At 42.9% G+C, this 12,969-nt stretch overlaps 1 protein-coding gene across 12 annotated transcripts in view; it reads left to right on the plus strand.

The window, feature by feature from the left end:
- The window catches only part of LOC133118378 (carbohydrate sulfotransferase 15-like), a 53,995-nt gene that overhangs the window by 2,440 nt on the left and 38,586 nt on the right, over positions 1 to 12,969 (plus strand). For 10 of the 12 annotated variants that reach the window (XM_061228318.1, XM_061228319.1, XM_061228315.1 and 7 more), the window contains one exon: positions 6,458 to 6,576. The exons of the other annotated variants lie outside the window; for them this stretch is intronic. The gene's annotated coding sequence lies outside the window, so the exon portion shown is untranslated. The remainder of the gene's footprint in view (positions 1 to 6,457; positions 6,577 to 12,969) is intronic. 12 annotated transcript variants of the gene reach the window in all.

Here is a 12,969-nt window from a genome sequence, read left to right on the forward strand (position 1 = left end):
TGAAAATGAGCATGGGCTAGCTCTGTCTCAGGTTCTGAAGGTAAGCATTTTAATAGTAATTTATTTCTGAAGAAGTCATTCAAAGGTTGGGGTCAGGAAATAGCTGCTGTTAGCTGTCCATATAAAAGTCAGTGGTGATTAAATTGTGGGGTAGAGGATGACAGCAAGAACACTGTGTCTGTTCATGTCAGTCCCTGGGTTACGTTTTCTATGTACGGTTTGTGCACTGTATTCTCCAAGAACGTTGTAACATATGTAATAGGTATCAATGTACATTTTGCACACGCATTAAGGAATGACACATCCAGTTAAAGGAAATATTACATTGTATTCTTCCCCTCCCTTCTCTGTATCCGTCTCCTTTCTCTTGAAATATATGATATATGAAAGACATTCAGAATGACTTAACGGTGGATGAGGTAATTATGAATCAGCAATTTCCTGCAGAGGTACGGGAGACCTCATTAGGAGAGCTGTTTTATTGCAGTTGGGACGAACGCTAAAATTGATTTTGCAATAACAGTGTGCTATTTTAGCCTTGCATTAGTCTCAGCTTGGGCCTGCTTTTCAGTCAGGATGGACTCGCTCTGCATCTGTTACCAGTTATCCGTTATCTGTAGTGGAGCCTTGTGCTTGTAAATCCTGCTTGATCTGTTCAACCCATGATGGCTGGCTGTTGTTTGTGGAAAGGTTAGTGTCACATCTGTCTCATCGCCAATTCATCATCTCTAGCTCATGCAAGAAAGGATTTTATTTTGGTAATTTGATAAAAAAAATGTAAAACAATGCAAAATCAGAGCCAGATACCCCCTTCTCAGGCACTGGGGGAAGCCACTTAATTCTCCAGGTCTGGGTCAAACGGAATTGAAAGGGTGGGACCAGGATGAAGCCGTGATGGGGTATGCCGCTGCTCTGACAGTGGTCGAGGCTGATCCAGACAGGGCTGGTTCCGCTGATCCCCCTCCTGATTTCAGAGTGGTCAAGTAGCTGACCAAGGACTACGGACAACCTGATTTGACCCCCCAAAATACGGTTGGAACCAGAGAGCGCCACGTGCTATTCGCATTGGGCCGAGACTATTTATGCCCTCGCAAAGTGAAACCGACAAGCATTGAGACTTGTAGTAGGACATGAGCAGTCGAGCACGGCTCTTGGGTTTGATTTAAGACCTCTAACTTTGGAGAGGTACCATAGTGATCTCGACATAGGAAGGAGCCAGGCCTTTAAGTAGTGTTACAGAATGTGGGGAGTACATCCATCACTCTGGAGTAGAACAATTAAGGGTAATTCAGCTTTGTCACCTTCACTGTATTACGAAGTGCTTCTTTTTGGCCGTTAGTGCACTCAAACCCATTAGCACTTAGCACATTTGCTGGATGTTAGAAGCACATTTTCTGGTGCCTTCCAGCTTGCCTTTAAATCAGCAGACGGTTTCTGTCTCTGTGTGCCCTGTTGTTTGGGCTCCGGAGTGCACTCTGGCTCCTGGAGCCCGTCCGAGCAGAAAGGCGGAGGGTGACATATTTGGCTGCCGATGTCCGTTCCCGGGACAGCCATGTTTTCACTCCCAACAGCTGCTAAATGTCTTGGGTGCATTCCTTAGTGACCGACTAACATTCTGTCCGCTGGGGGCCTACAGTAACTCACAATCCCTCTTCCCTCACTTGCTCCTGCACACACATTCACACTAACACACACATGCACCCACTCACACACACAAACACACATACACACACACACAGTATATATAAGTACATTCTCACCCTCATGTCACATACATGCATATTCACACACTCACACACACACACACACACTCACACTGTGAACTTTGGACTGTTTCCCTTTTTGTATTCCCTGTACTATTTGTGTGAAAGGCTTTGAACCCGTACCAAGTAGGAAATGAGTCCTGTTGTCTGTATCATGTACCAACCCACAATGAGGATGTGGTCAGCCCTTAAAATATATTCGCTCACTAGTTAAATGTGTTCTGCCACAGCTAAACCAATCCCTTAGCAATGAGCCCCTAATGAGGATTTAGGTGCTATCAAATCAGACTTAAATTATGCTATTAAATATCCATTGTAGGTTATGTTTTAGATAGATATGCAGGGAAAATAAACAATTAAAAACAAGCACAAAAAATACAGCAAAATGCAAAATTGAGAATTGCATAGAAAGAATGAGACCTTAGAAACAACCTTTGTTGGCGGGTGTTATAGTTCAGTGAAACATGCTGGGCTTTTTTAAAACTGATGTTAATATTTACACAGCTAGGTTATTAAAAATATGCGTTCAAGTTACTCCCAATTGCGCGCACAGCATCTTGTACGTCGCTCTGGATAAGAGCGTCTGCCAAATGCCAATAATGTAATGTAATGTAATGTAAATAAAAAATGCATTTTATGAAATGGGGTCACAGAGGAAGCAGATTTGATCCTGCCTTGTACAGTTAAGCAAATAAGAAAAACTGACATGTTTTTTTCGAGATGGAACAGGGTCAAGGTTAAGGATGAATATTGATTGAATCCAGGCAACGAGCTTGTACTCTGAAGCCCACAAGGTTCTGCTCATAATGGCGAAATTCATCTCTACTCTCCTCTGGGTTTCTGCAGAATGATGACGCATTAACACTAGCATTACACACATTTCTTTCTGTCATTTAACCCTATCCACTTCACCCCATGTGGTTGAGTCGTAGATGTCTGAAATTATTGTTGTGTTCATATTTCTAGAATAGAAAAAATGTGAGGTAATAACACAGCAAAGCGGTGATGCCAGATTGCTAGCGAGAACAGCAGTTTAGATTCTTATCAGCCTCTTGTTTGCAAAGCAGGGCAATAAAACCCTAGTCTCCCCCTCACCACAGACACAGGCAATAGAAGGCATATTCTAGCAATCCTTGATACCGTTTCTCTACGTCAAAAAGTCATGTTCTAATATAAGAACAAAAATATACAATTCAGAAGCATCAATAAACACATTGGTTTTTTGTTTCTTAGCTCACTTATATTTCCCATATTTCCGGTTTGGTAGAAATATAAGATTGTTTTTGCGAATTATTCGATACAGATTTATTTAAGGAATCAAATATCCTACCTGGTTATGAAGCCGTTTTCTAACTAAAATTGAAGTTTATTTCGTAATTCGTTCAGCCATTGTCATCAATGCCCCAAACCATATGTGCACCAATGCTATATTAGATATTCGATGCTAAACTATAAAACATAAGGGTTATGGTTAGGGTTAGGCTTTTTTGTATTTTTGTGGTTATATTTTGTGTACACTGTATGTGTATGCTCTGACATAAATTTGTTCGGTCTCAAATGCATGAGTGGTACAAGCCTCTCCTTCAATTTACGTCTCCAGCCTTGTGTGTGCAGTAAATAGTTTGAGATATTGACACTGTTAAAGAACCAGCACGAAATAGGTGGAAATTGCCCTCTAGGGGGGCAAAGTGGAAATGGTTAAGACAATATTCAATTCTAATTTGTATGATGATCCCAAACAAGTGGTAAAAATGTTTTAATGAAGTATGAATGGCTGATAGGCAGTAGTGTGCCAATGATAAGGGTTTATTGCTTTAAGTCGTATTAAATTTTTCTATTTTCATTGATAAGCACTAAGAGCAAATCTTAAAATATTAATTGTTTCCAGTTTAGTATGCTTTAACTGATCAGATTTCACTTAATTGCTGGCTTCAGCTACACTTTTATCTTCTCAAATAGTAGCACCATGACTTCCTTCATCCAACATTTTGTTTCATGATAAACTGCTGACTCTGTTTCATTTCTTATTAATCACTTGTTTTCTATTGAGGTCTTATTTCAGTTTTAGGCAAATGTTTGAGGCAAATGCTCCGTCGTTGTACGTCGCTCTGGATAAGAGCGTCTGCCAAATGCCATTAATGTAAAAAAATGTCCTGATACGATTTGGCACCTTGGTAAAATTGGGTTTTTCTCTGGCACCATTTTGTTCTCGCAACAGTGCCACTGTGATCGAAATGGCACTTGGCACGGGCATGTTGTTTGACTCAAAGGGCAAGTGTGTGCAAGCAAGGCCTTCTCCTGTTTTCATGAGAAGACTACAAAACACTGCAGTCGCATGTGCTAGCTCACTGTTACTAGTGAAACACAGACACCACTGTGCAAATCAGTCTGCCATTGCCATAGGTTATTCCATACTGTAGCTTATCCATTAGACACTCATTTCTAATTCCCTTTGAATCTTGTATTCCAGTCTGTAAAGCTCTTATCAGGTGTATTATTAGAAATAGTGATGTTAGTGTTGCGCAAAGAAACCGTGCGTCTCCAACAACAGGATTCCCAAGAATAGAATAAAACATTTTTTTTACAAACTCAGCATTACGGTTTAGCTGCATTGAGGTTTTGAACTTTATTGATTTTTGAGTGATGATATATTTATAGAGCTGAAAATACAAAAGGACAAAAAAAGGAACATTCTAGGCTTTTAACTGTGTGCACACGTGTGTGTGTGTGTGTTGCGTGTGTGTGTGTGTGCGCGCGCGTGCGTGTGTGTGTTTTTCTATGCGTCAGAAATGTTTAATGGTCTGAAGCCGACATGCACATGGTAACGAGCATACGCTGTAAAATCGCATACTTTCCGCCTGCTTAACCATGAGAGCAGTTAAGACAGGTTCTCTGAGAGACATCTCCAGGTATATGAACGGCACATTCATTCCCGGTGGCCTTCTTGGCCATCTTCAAAGGCAATGACACGCATTGGTACATATACGGCTCTCCAGAGTGACAGCTGTCCCGCTTGGGTTTGTGCAGGCGTTTCCTTCATTACTGGGGCAGGTGCTCAAACTGAGCGGTGGCAGGTAGACGGACGACCTTTGGAGCAGAAGGCCCCGATCTCTCCCGTTGTGTGTGTTGTAAAGCTTGGGTGCTTCTGGTGCGGAGAGACCTTTTCATCATCTTGTGATCCCCCCCGGTCCCTGAAGTTAGCAACACCCCCGCAGCCTCCAGGCAGCATCTTGCCCACAACCTTGTTTCCTGATGCTAATCGTCAGAGCGAGGGCTTGTCTTAGCGGAAATATGGGAATTGCGAAATGATTCTAGGAATCGCGTGGTGAAACTCAGTCGCAGTTTGTCGAGCTGTGAGGGCTTTTCCCAAATGTGGTGGCGCACATGGTTTGTGTTCTTGACCTTTAGTTTGAGAGCTGTTGCTCTCAACATGTTGTTTGTGTGTGTGGGTGCGGATGTGTGTGTATGGGTGTGTGTGTGTGTTTTTGGGGTAGTGAGAGGGAAAGGTTCATTGTCCAAACTGTCCTTGTGTTGTGTAGTTTATCTTCCGAGTGTACTAAGCCTCCTCCAGTCGAGGCTCTCTAATTAGAACGCAGTAGTCTCCCCTCTCTATATGCCATGTCCTCCTGTTCGTCTCTGCTCCCAGAACACCCCAAAAGCAAACAGCTTTATCTAAACAAAGGCTCGCTCCCAACGCACGCTCCTGTCTTTAAGATTCCAATTAAAATGCAGGAATTGTGAATTTAGCAGAAAAATAATTAAAGAAACTCTTTCCAAGAGTGTTGGAGATAACATTTACAATGTGTTGCTAGTGGTGCAAGAAAGCCATTACTCTTAAAATAATGCTTGTGTAACAGGAATTCACTATTCAGACATAGTCAACAATGGGTTTTCAATGTACTAATTATGGGGCTTTGTACTTTGTGTAATAAATGTATGCTTGCATTTTGTCTGGCATGGTATATTTTAACTGTTGCCTTGAATTTGTTACAAACAGACCTGGGTATCACTGTGGTCAGATTGAATGACCACTTACAGTAAGACTTTGCCTTTGCTTCACTTCTTTGTCTCAATAGGATTGGTATTAGTATTAGAGTCTCAGACACTGGTCTTACATGGCAACGGTTCAATGCAAGGCATGTTCTCATGTTTATGGATAACTCCCCCTGATAGTATACAGAGCAAATTGCAATAACAAATATGGTATATGTTCCGGAAACATCCCATCCACAACGTAGCAGCTGAGCTGGAACTTTCTGGAAGATTCAGGACCTATTGAAATGCACACCAGCTCTGTGTGGCAGTACTGCGTCTGTAACCCAGCTGCTTTGACAGGCAGGTTGGCTGTTAATAATGAATAGCCCTTCACCGTTAGACAGGTACAGGGGTTTGAAGAAGGCGCGTGGATGGCAGCGGAAAGCTCTGTGTGGCGTGTGTGACGCTCTCGCTTCTGATCCCGAAGAGAGGGGAGAGAGAGTGAGAGTGAGAGGGGGGGCGGGGGGGGGGGGGGGGGGGGCGTCTGACGAAGCCTGGCGCGTTTACTGTGAGTGCCTGAGGCAGGGAGAACAAGGGAGATCAGGCAGTGCCCTGTGATGAAGACCTGTCATTGATAATAATATAGCTTGTATTGGCAGTTATGTGGCCCGGCGTGTGATGATTTATGCTGATTGGCTCTCCTGTGGCTCCTCCCTCAGAAGCTGACTCTACCCACCACCCACACCTCCTCCTCTCTACCCCCCCGCCCCCCCCGCCCCCACACCCCAGCTATCGATCTGGCTGATTGATGAGCCACAAGTGATAGAGCCCTGAGATGGTAAGTGTGTTTTCACACAGTATGTTATGTCTAAATCCGCCACCAAAACAAAACAAAAAAAGCTGCATAATGCCTCAGGGCTTCAGAGCCTTAATTAACAATTGTATTTTTCACAGGGTAAAAGACGGGATTGCACAATTGCAAGAAACACAGCGATATAGTTCAAAGTTCAAGACAAATAATTGTTGATTACTCATGGCAGCAAGATATATAACAAGCCTTTTGGAGAGCCCCAAATCAAAATGTTCCCAGATTCAAAATGAATATTAGTAAGTAGTGGTGAATCATAAACTGATAAAGGCTTTAATATCTTCCCTGAGGTAACCCCTGCCTTTATGACTCCCACGTGGCATATCCTGATAAATGCACTGCTATGAAACTCAGTTTAGGAACATTATTGCAAAACTGAGTTTCATTCATCCACGAAGACCCTTGTGTCAGATAATTTGATTCAATGCAGTCCCTCCATTTAAATATGTCACTATGGTGTAGGCAGTCTAGCAGTCCTTGTGTTATGAAATCAAAAAGCATTGAGTTATCATAAATAAATTAACAACACTCGATTATATAACCTGGCAATCAATCATTTAATGACACAGCAGCACTTGTTCCCCAGTGTGAATTGCAGTGTGTACATAACAACATGCATAGAGAATCTTCCACTGTGCTTTTCCTGTGCTCTTTAGCAGTAGAATGTTCTGTGGGCTCTATCTGTGCTGATTAGCACTAGAATGTTGTGGGCTCTACCTGTGCAGATAAGCACTAGAATGTTGTGGGCTCTACCTGTGCAGATAAGCACTAGAATGTTCTGTGGGCTCTACCTGTGCTGATTAGCACTAGAATGTTCTGTGGGCTCTACCTGTGCTGATTAGCACTAGAATGTTCTGTGGGCTCTACCTGTGCTGATTAGCACTAGAATGTTCTGTGGGCTCTATCTGTGCTGATTAGCACTAGAATGTTCTGTGGGCTCTATCTGTGCTGATTAGCACTAGAATGTTCTGTGGGCTCTACCTGTGCTGATTAGCACTAGAATGTTCTGTGGGCTCTATCTGTGCTGATTAGCACTAGAATGTTCTGTGGGCTCTATCTGTGCTGATTAGCACTAGAATGTTCTGTGGGCTCTACCTGTGCTGATTAGCACTAGAATGTTCTGTGGGCTCTACCTGTGCTGATTAGCACTAGAATGTTTTGTGGGCTCTACCTGTGCTGATTAGCTCTAGAATGTTCTGTGGGCTCTACCTGTGCTGATTAGCACTAGAATGTTCTGTGGGCTCTACCTGTGCTGATTAGCACTAGAATGTTCTGTGGGCTCTACCTGTGCTGATTAGCTCTAGAATGTTCTGTGGGCTCTACCTGTGCTGATTAGCACTAGAATGTTCTGTGGGCTCTACCTGTGCTGATTAGCACTAGAATGTTCTGTGGGCTCTACCTGTGCTGATTAGCACTAGAATGTTCTGTGGGCTGATAGGAGTAGCCGTGAAAGCATTGGCGCACCCATTAAGTTGCCCAATTTTGTCCCGTAACTCAGGCTGCGCCAAGAAGGAGAAATACACTGAAAACAGATGTCACGCTGTGCCCCTGGGGAGAGAAAGAAAGCAGAGACGGAGCATTAGCTTGTCTCTGATGATTTATCTCTGAGGATGTGCAGAGGATCTCTAGCCACGGCTGTCAGGGGGTTTGGGGGTCTGGCAGGTGCTCTGGAAGAACTGAGCAAAGACCACCAGGATGACCAGTCCTTCCTCAGCCAGCAGTCTGCGTCTTACGCTCATCCACCAGGCTGCGGCCCTTACAAGTTGAGAATATATTGCCATATATCGAAAATATACATTGAATATTACCTTTGAATATAGTAGTGGCTCGCTTGTATTTAAAGCTCGGCTATTCGCCAACCCTGCCTATAACCAGGTAATGAGTATCTTATATGATGGATGTCAGGGTTACTGAAACGGCATATTTTTTATAATGTGAGTATTTTCATTTGGGAATGTTGCAACTTTTGCAGTACGTGAAAATATGTCAGCTGCCTTTCAGTCTATTTGAGCTCTTCACAATGAACACATTGAACATATTAACCCTGAACAGGACAGTGAAACTTTGACTTTTCAAGAGACATCCAATTGGGTTACATACACTGTAGCCCGCAAGTGTAATTTGATTAGCTCAACCTGATCAAAGACATGAAGAATGAAGAGTCATTGCAAACAAGAGAAAAAGGAAAAGTCTGCCCTCACAGTCTCCACAAACCATCTGTAATATCTTAAGAGTTGGGAAAGACAAATGGCTTTTTTTCTTTCTTTGTTTTTAAATATATCGGACCTGCTCATTTCTCACACGCTGCTTTGGTGCTGAGCAGTAAGCGGATTCCTGAGCCTTTTACTTTGACATTACCTTTGTTTAGCAGATGCTGCTCTCCACAGACTAATGATTGTTGAAGCACAGGCAGCAGGGCAGCACTGTGGATGACTGCATTACCTTGATGTTTGTGATTACAAATTAAAGTTTGTTAGCAGTGCCATAGTTGACCTAAACACTATATTGTCAGTGTAGGACAGATCTGGGTCAAATACATACTTGTTTTGGATTCAAATACTTGGCAACACGTTACTGAGCTTGTCTGGTGTACTGGAGCCCATTAAATAATCTCAAAAAGTGCGAGTATTTGGTCCACTTGGTTGGCTCGATTGCATCAGGCAAGATTAATCACAGAAAAGTATTTGAATCCCAAACAATTATTTATTTGAGCCAGGTCTGGTGTAGGAGTGGATTTTCAATGACTGCGATTACTAACGATTAGCGCAGTCGATTAACTGACCATGGATTTCAGTCAACACCTTGATGATCTGAATCAATGACAAGGAAAGCACCCACACCACCCTTCTTGGATCAGATTGAACTATACACCCCTAGAATAGTGTAATCCAAGTGCAGAAGATGAAGGGAAGGGGGTATCCCTGAACTTTGAATGACTGCTTGCGCTATTTTTACACACACACACACAGCTTTAGAAACACTCAATACTTTTCCCCCAGGGGTGAATTGACCTTTAGCTTGAACTATCAAGGGAACAGACGGACGGAAGCTCTGTCCAAGACACTGATAAACCCCTCTGGAGGTAAAAGACAAGACAAAAAAAAACGAGATGATGAGCTAACTAACGATATCTACCCAATATACCCGATAGCTACCCAATATATTCAGGGGTGATAGTATGTTACAGTGTCACCCTTGCTGAAGAGCGTCTCCTTAGGTCAGCAGAAACTGTGGGCACCGGCTGCCAGGAGTGCCGCCTACGGCAACATCTGTCCTCCAGATGTCAGCCCTAATACTCCGCCCCGAAACTGAACCCCCAGAGAGCGCTTCGGCTGGCATCTAAAGCACTAATGTTCCAATTACATTACCCCCCCCCCCCCTCCTCAAACGAGCAACTGAAACCCTACCATGGCAGCCATGTTTTTTCTCATTCCCCGGCCCTTTGATACAGGCCGTAGCGGCGGGGTTTAATCAACGCGTTAGTTCTCGCGCAGTCCTGGGAGACTGCACACTGCAGGGGAGCTTAGAAGCCTCTTTGGCTGGTGTTAGCATTTCTGTTTCATCCGTTTGTTTTGTTGTTTGTTTGTTTGTTTTTCTGCACGCATTCTGAGGATTTGGATTTTATGCTGTGGAGCTGCTCCAGTATTTTTCTCCTCGCAGTGAAAATGTTTCTTCACTTGTCATGTACATGTAGTGGAGGCAGGGTTTGCAAGGCCAGCCTTGATACGGTGCTAGATACTATTTCGCTTTTAGGCACACTAAGCAGGTGATACACTTAGGGGTGTGAAAAGGTGAGCATTGCTGGGCTGAATGGCCTGATCGCCATTAACTTATCTTATGTTATTATTAAACTTCCCCGTCTTTATATTAATATTTTATCAATTTTGTCATTTATATGAATAACCGCTGAAGCAATGCATCTTTGCACTTGATCAGAAGTGCAACTTCACGACGATTTGACAATGAAAACCTGCAGGTCTTTTAGTGAGCAAGGTTCCTCAACCATAAGGTTGCCAATTAAAAGTTACGACTCATTCATAGGTTGAGTTCCCAAAGTGACGGCCATAACCCCTTTCAGCTGCCCGGGTACTGGAGTCAAGCTAGGGCTGGTGTGTCAAGTTCTGTTAATTTGTAAATTATATCAAATACAAAGCAGGAGCATGGAGAATTGCCTTGTTAACTCTGGGTTATGTGTGACCCAGTCAAACGTATTGCTATAGTACATTCATAGTTTTGTCTCGTCCGATTTCTCACAGTTTCTCACAGTTAGAACACATACGCACTGTGTTAAAGGAACTATAAGAATTTCTTACACAACTTTGTCATGTTTATATATTCTTTTTGTGTCACATTTTGTCTCAATATTTGAAACTTGTGTGAGTGTTCTAGTCTCAAACCATTCTCACTACAGTATATAAAGACACAGCAGAGAGAATTTAAACAGCCTTTGGAATAACTGCTCTGCTTCCTTGAGGCGCAGAGTTGATTTTAAAAATGAAAGATTTTGACATACTGTACAGCCTTTCAGATTTCTGCCTGAACGGTTCAGCTGAAGATAAAAACATTTGTCATTAAAATAAGATTTAGACATAATGTGCAGTTGACTTTGTAATTCCGTTTGCTTGAGCAGATCCCCCTTGCCCTCTCTTTATCTCTCTTTCTCTCCCCCATCCTTCTCTTTATCTCTCTCTCTCCCCATCCCTCTCTCTCTCCCTCCCTCCCCATCCTTCTCTCTCTCCCTCACTTTCTTATTCAGCCTCCCCAGCTTAAAACAAGATTTTATTTTTTCTGTCATCATAATTTCATGAGACGTAGTTATTAGGACAGAGATTAAGGGGTGGTTGACTTTAGCTAATTGAAGTTCGGTTCGTCGGAACAAGGTGTTGCTGGGAGTCATGCGAAACATCCCTACAAGTCCCCACTCCTGCATCGCCTGCTGGGCTGTTTCTCTGCCTGAGATGGGAAACCGTGGAGCCCATGGAGCACGCTGGTGGGTCATAAATTTCACTAATTCACGCATTTATGACGTTTAGGCCACTGAATAACCTGTCGAGTGGATAACCTGTCTCTGCAGAGCGGGACTGCTTTGGTGCTAGCAACAGGAATAAAAGTACCTTTTTAAAATTAGCCACTGTTGTTCCTCACAACGCCAAGTGTAATACTGTGTGTGACTCTGGGGAGACATCTTGGCTCAAATGATCTCGCACAATAACATATAATTTATGTGGAATGGAAGTGTAGCCTGCCATTGCCTGGACTTTAGCTTATATGACCTACTATTGCAAACACTGCCATTCAAGCAGCTCTGTAGTCTTGCACTAAATATTTGCATGACTTGCTGGAATGTGATAACCATGATCATTGATATCTAATGAAAAAATGTTTGAATGAATTGTTCAAAGAATGTATGTAACCGAATGCTGTGGCATTTATTGTTGCATGCTGTGTGGCTACACTTTTCTAGTTTAGGCATCGATGTTTCATGTCTTGAAGAAGTCCTCTGTGGTCCATTACACTGTTATATGAAGAAAAGCAACAATCTCTGTTTTGCCCCTATCTCTGGAAACTTGCAAAGAAGCATTTCTGTGTATTCTGTGTGTCACATCAATGGGCAATCTGAGGAATCTGTCTGTTGACCTTTCCCTCTGTACAAACCACTGAAGTAGCACTGTTCCAAGAGCTAGTACCCTAAATTGCTGTTTTGTTTGCATCTGTGAAATAGTTCTGGTAGCTGGGGCTGCCGACACGGGTGGTGGTCCAGTGAATTTCAAAGACTAAATAAGCATGTTCCCTGTGTTTGGGCTGCTCAGCTTGCATTCATCCTATACGGCTGAATAAAGACTCAATTTATACTGTCATCGGTCTCGTCAAAGGCAACATACAGCCTTTTATATGGAGTCATTAGCCCAGCTGAAAATGCCCTATTCACAGCATCATTGGTGGGGTTGTCTGCGTTCGGGTCAGAAAGGACAGACGTAGCTTTGGACCGGCACCATGAGCGGCTCTGTGGCTCCCAGCAGTCAGTGTGGCAGTGAGAAGCGTCTCTGTGTGCGTGTTTGTGCTCATACAACACGCATGTTTTGTGTTCAGCCCAGCTGTCTCATAGTTGTGTTAGGAGTCATTTTTCATTTGTTACAAAAGCCTATACTGTGGAGATTATCCTTCTCAAGTTAGCCGGTCTCTGATTATTAAAGTACCTATTCAAACATTTGAATAAAGAAATCATACATTATTTTCATTCATTTGGTTTGTGGCTGGTTATAATTTGTGTTTATTTAGCAGGGACAGCTCACAGCTGCATGCGTGTCTGAGCATTAGTTGTCAGATAAGCAATGTTTAGCATTGCTAGCATTTAGCAGATGT

The sequence above is a fragment of the Conger conger genome, chromosome 18 (genome assembly GCF_963514075.1).
Source record: "Conger conger chromosome 18, fConCon1.1, whole genome shotgun sequence".
In the NCBI taxonomy this organism is placed as follows: domain Eukaryota; kingdom Metazoa; phylum Chordata; class Actinopteri; order Anguilliformes; family Congridae; genus Conger; species Conger conger.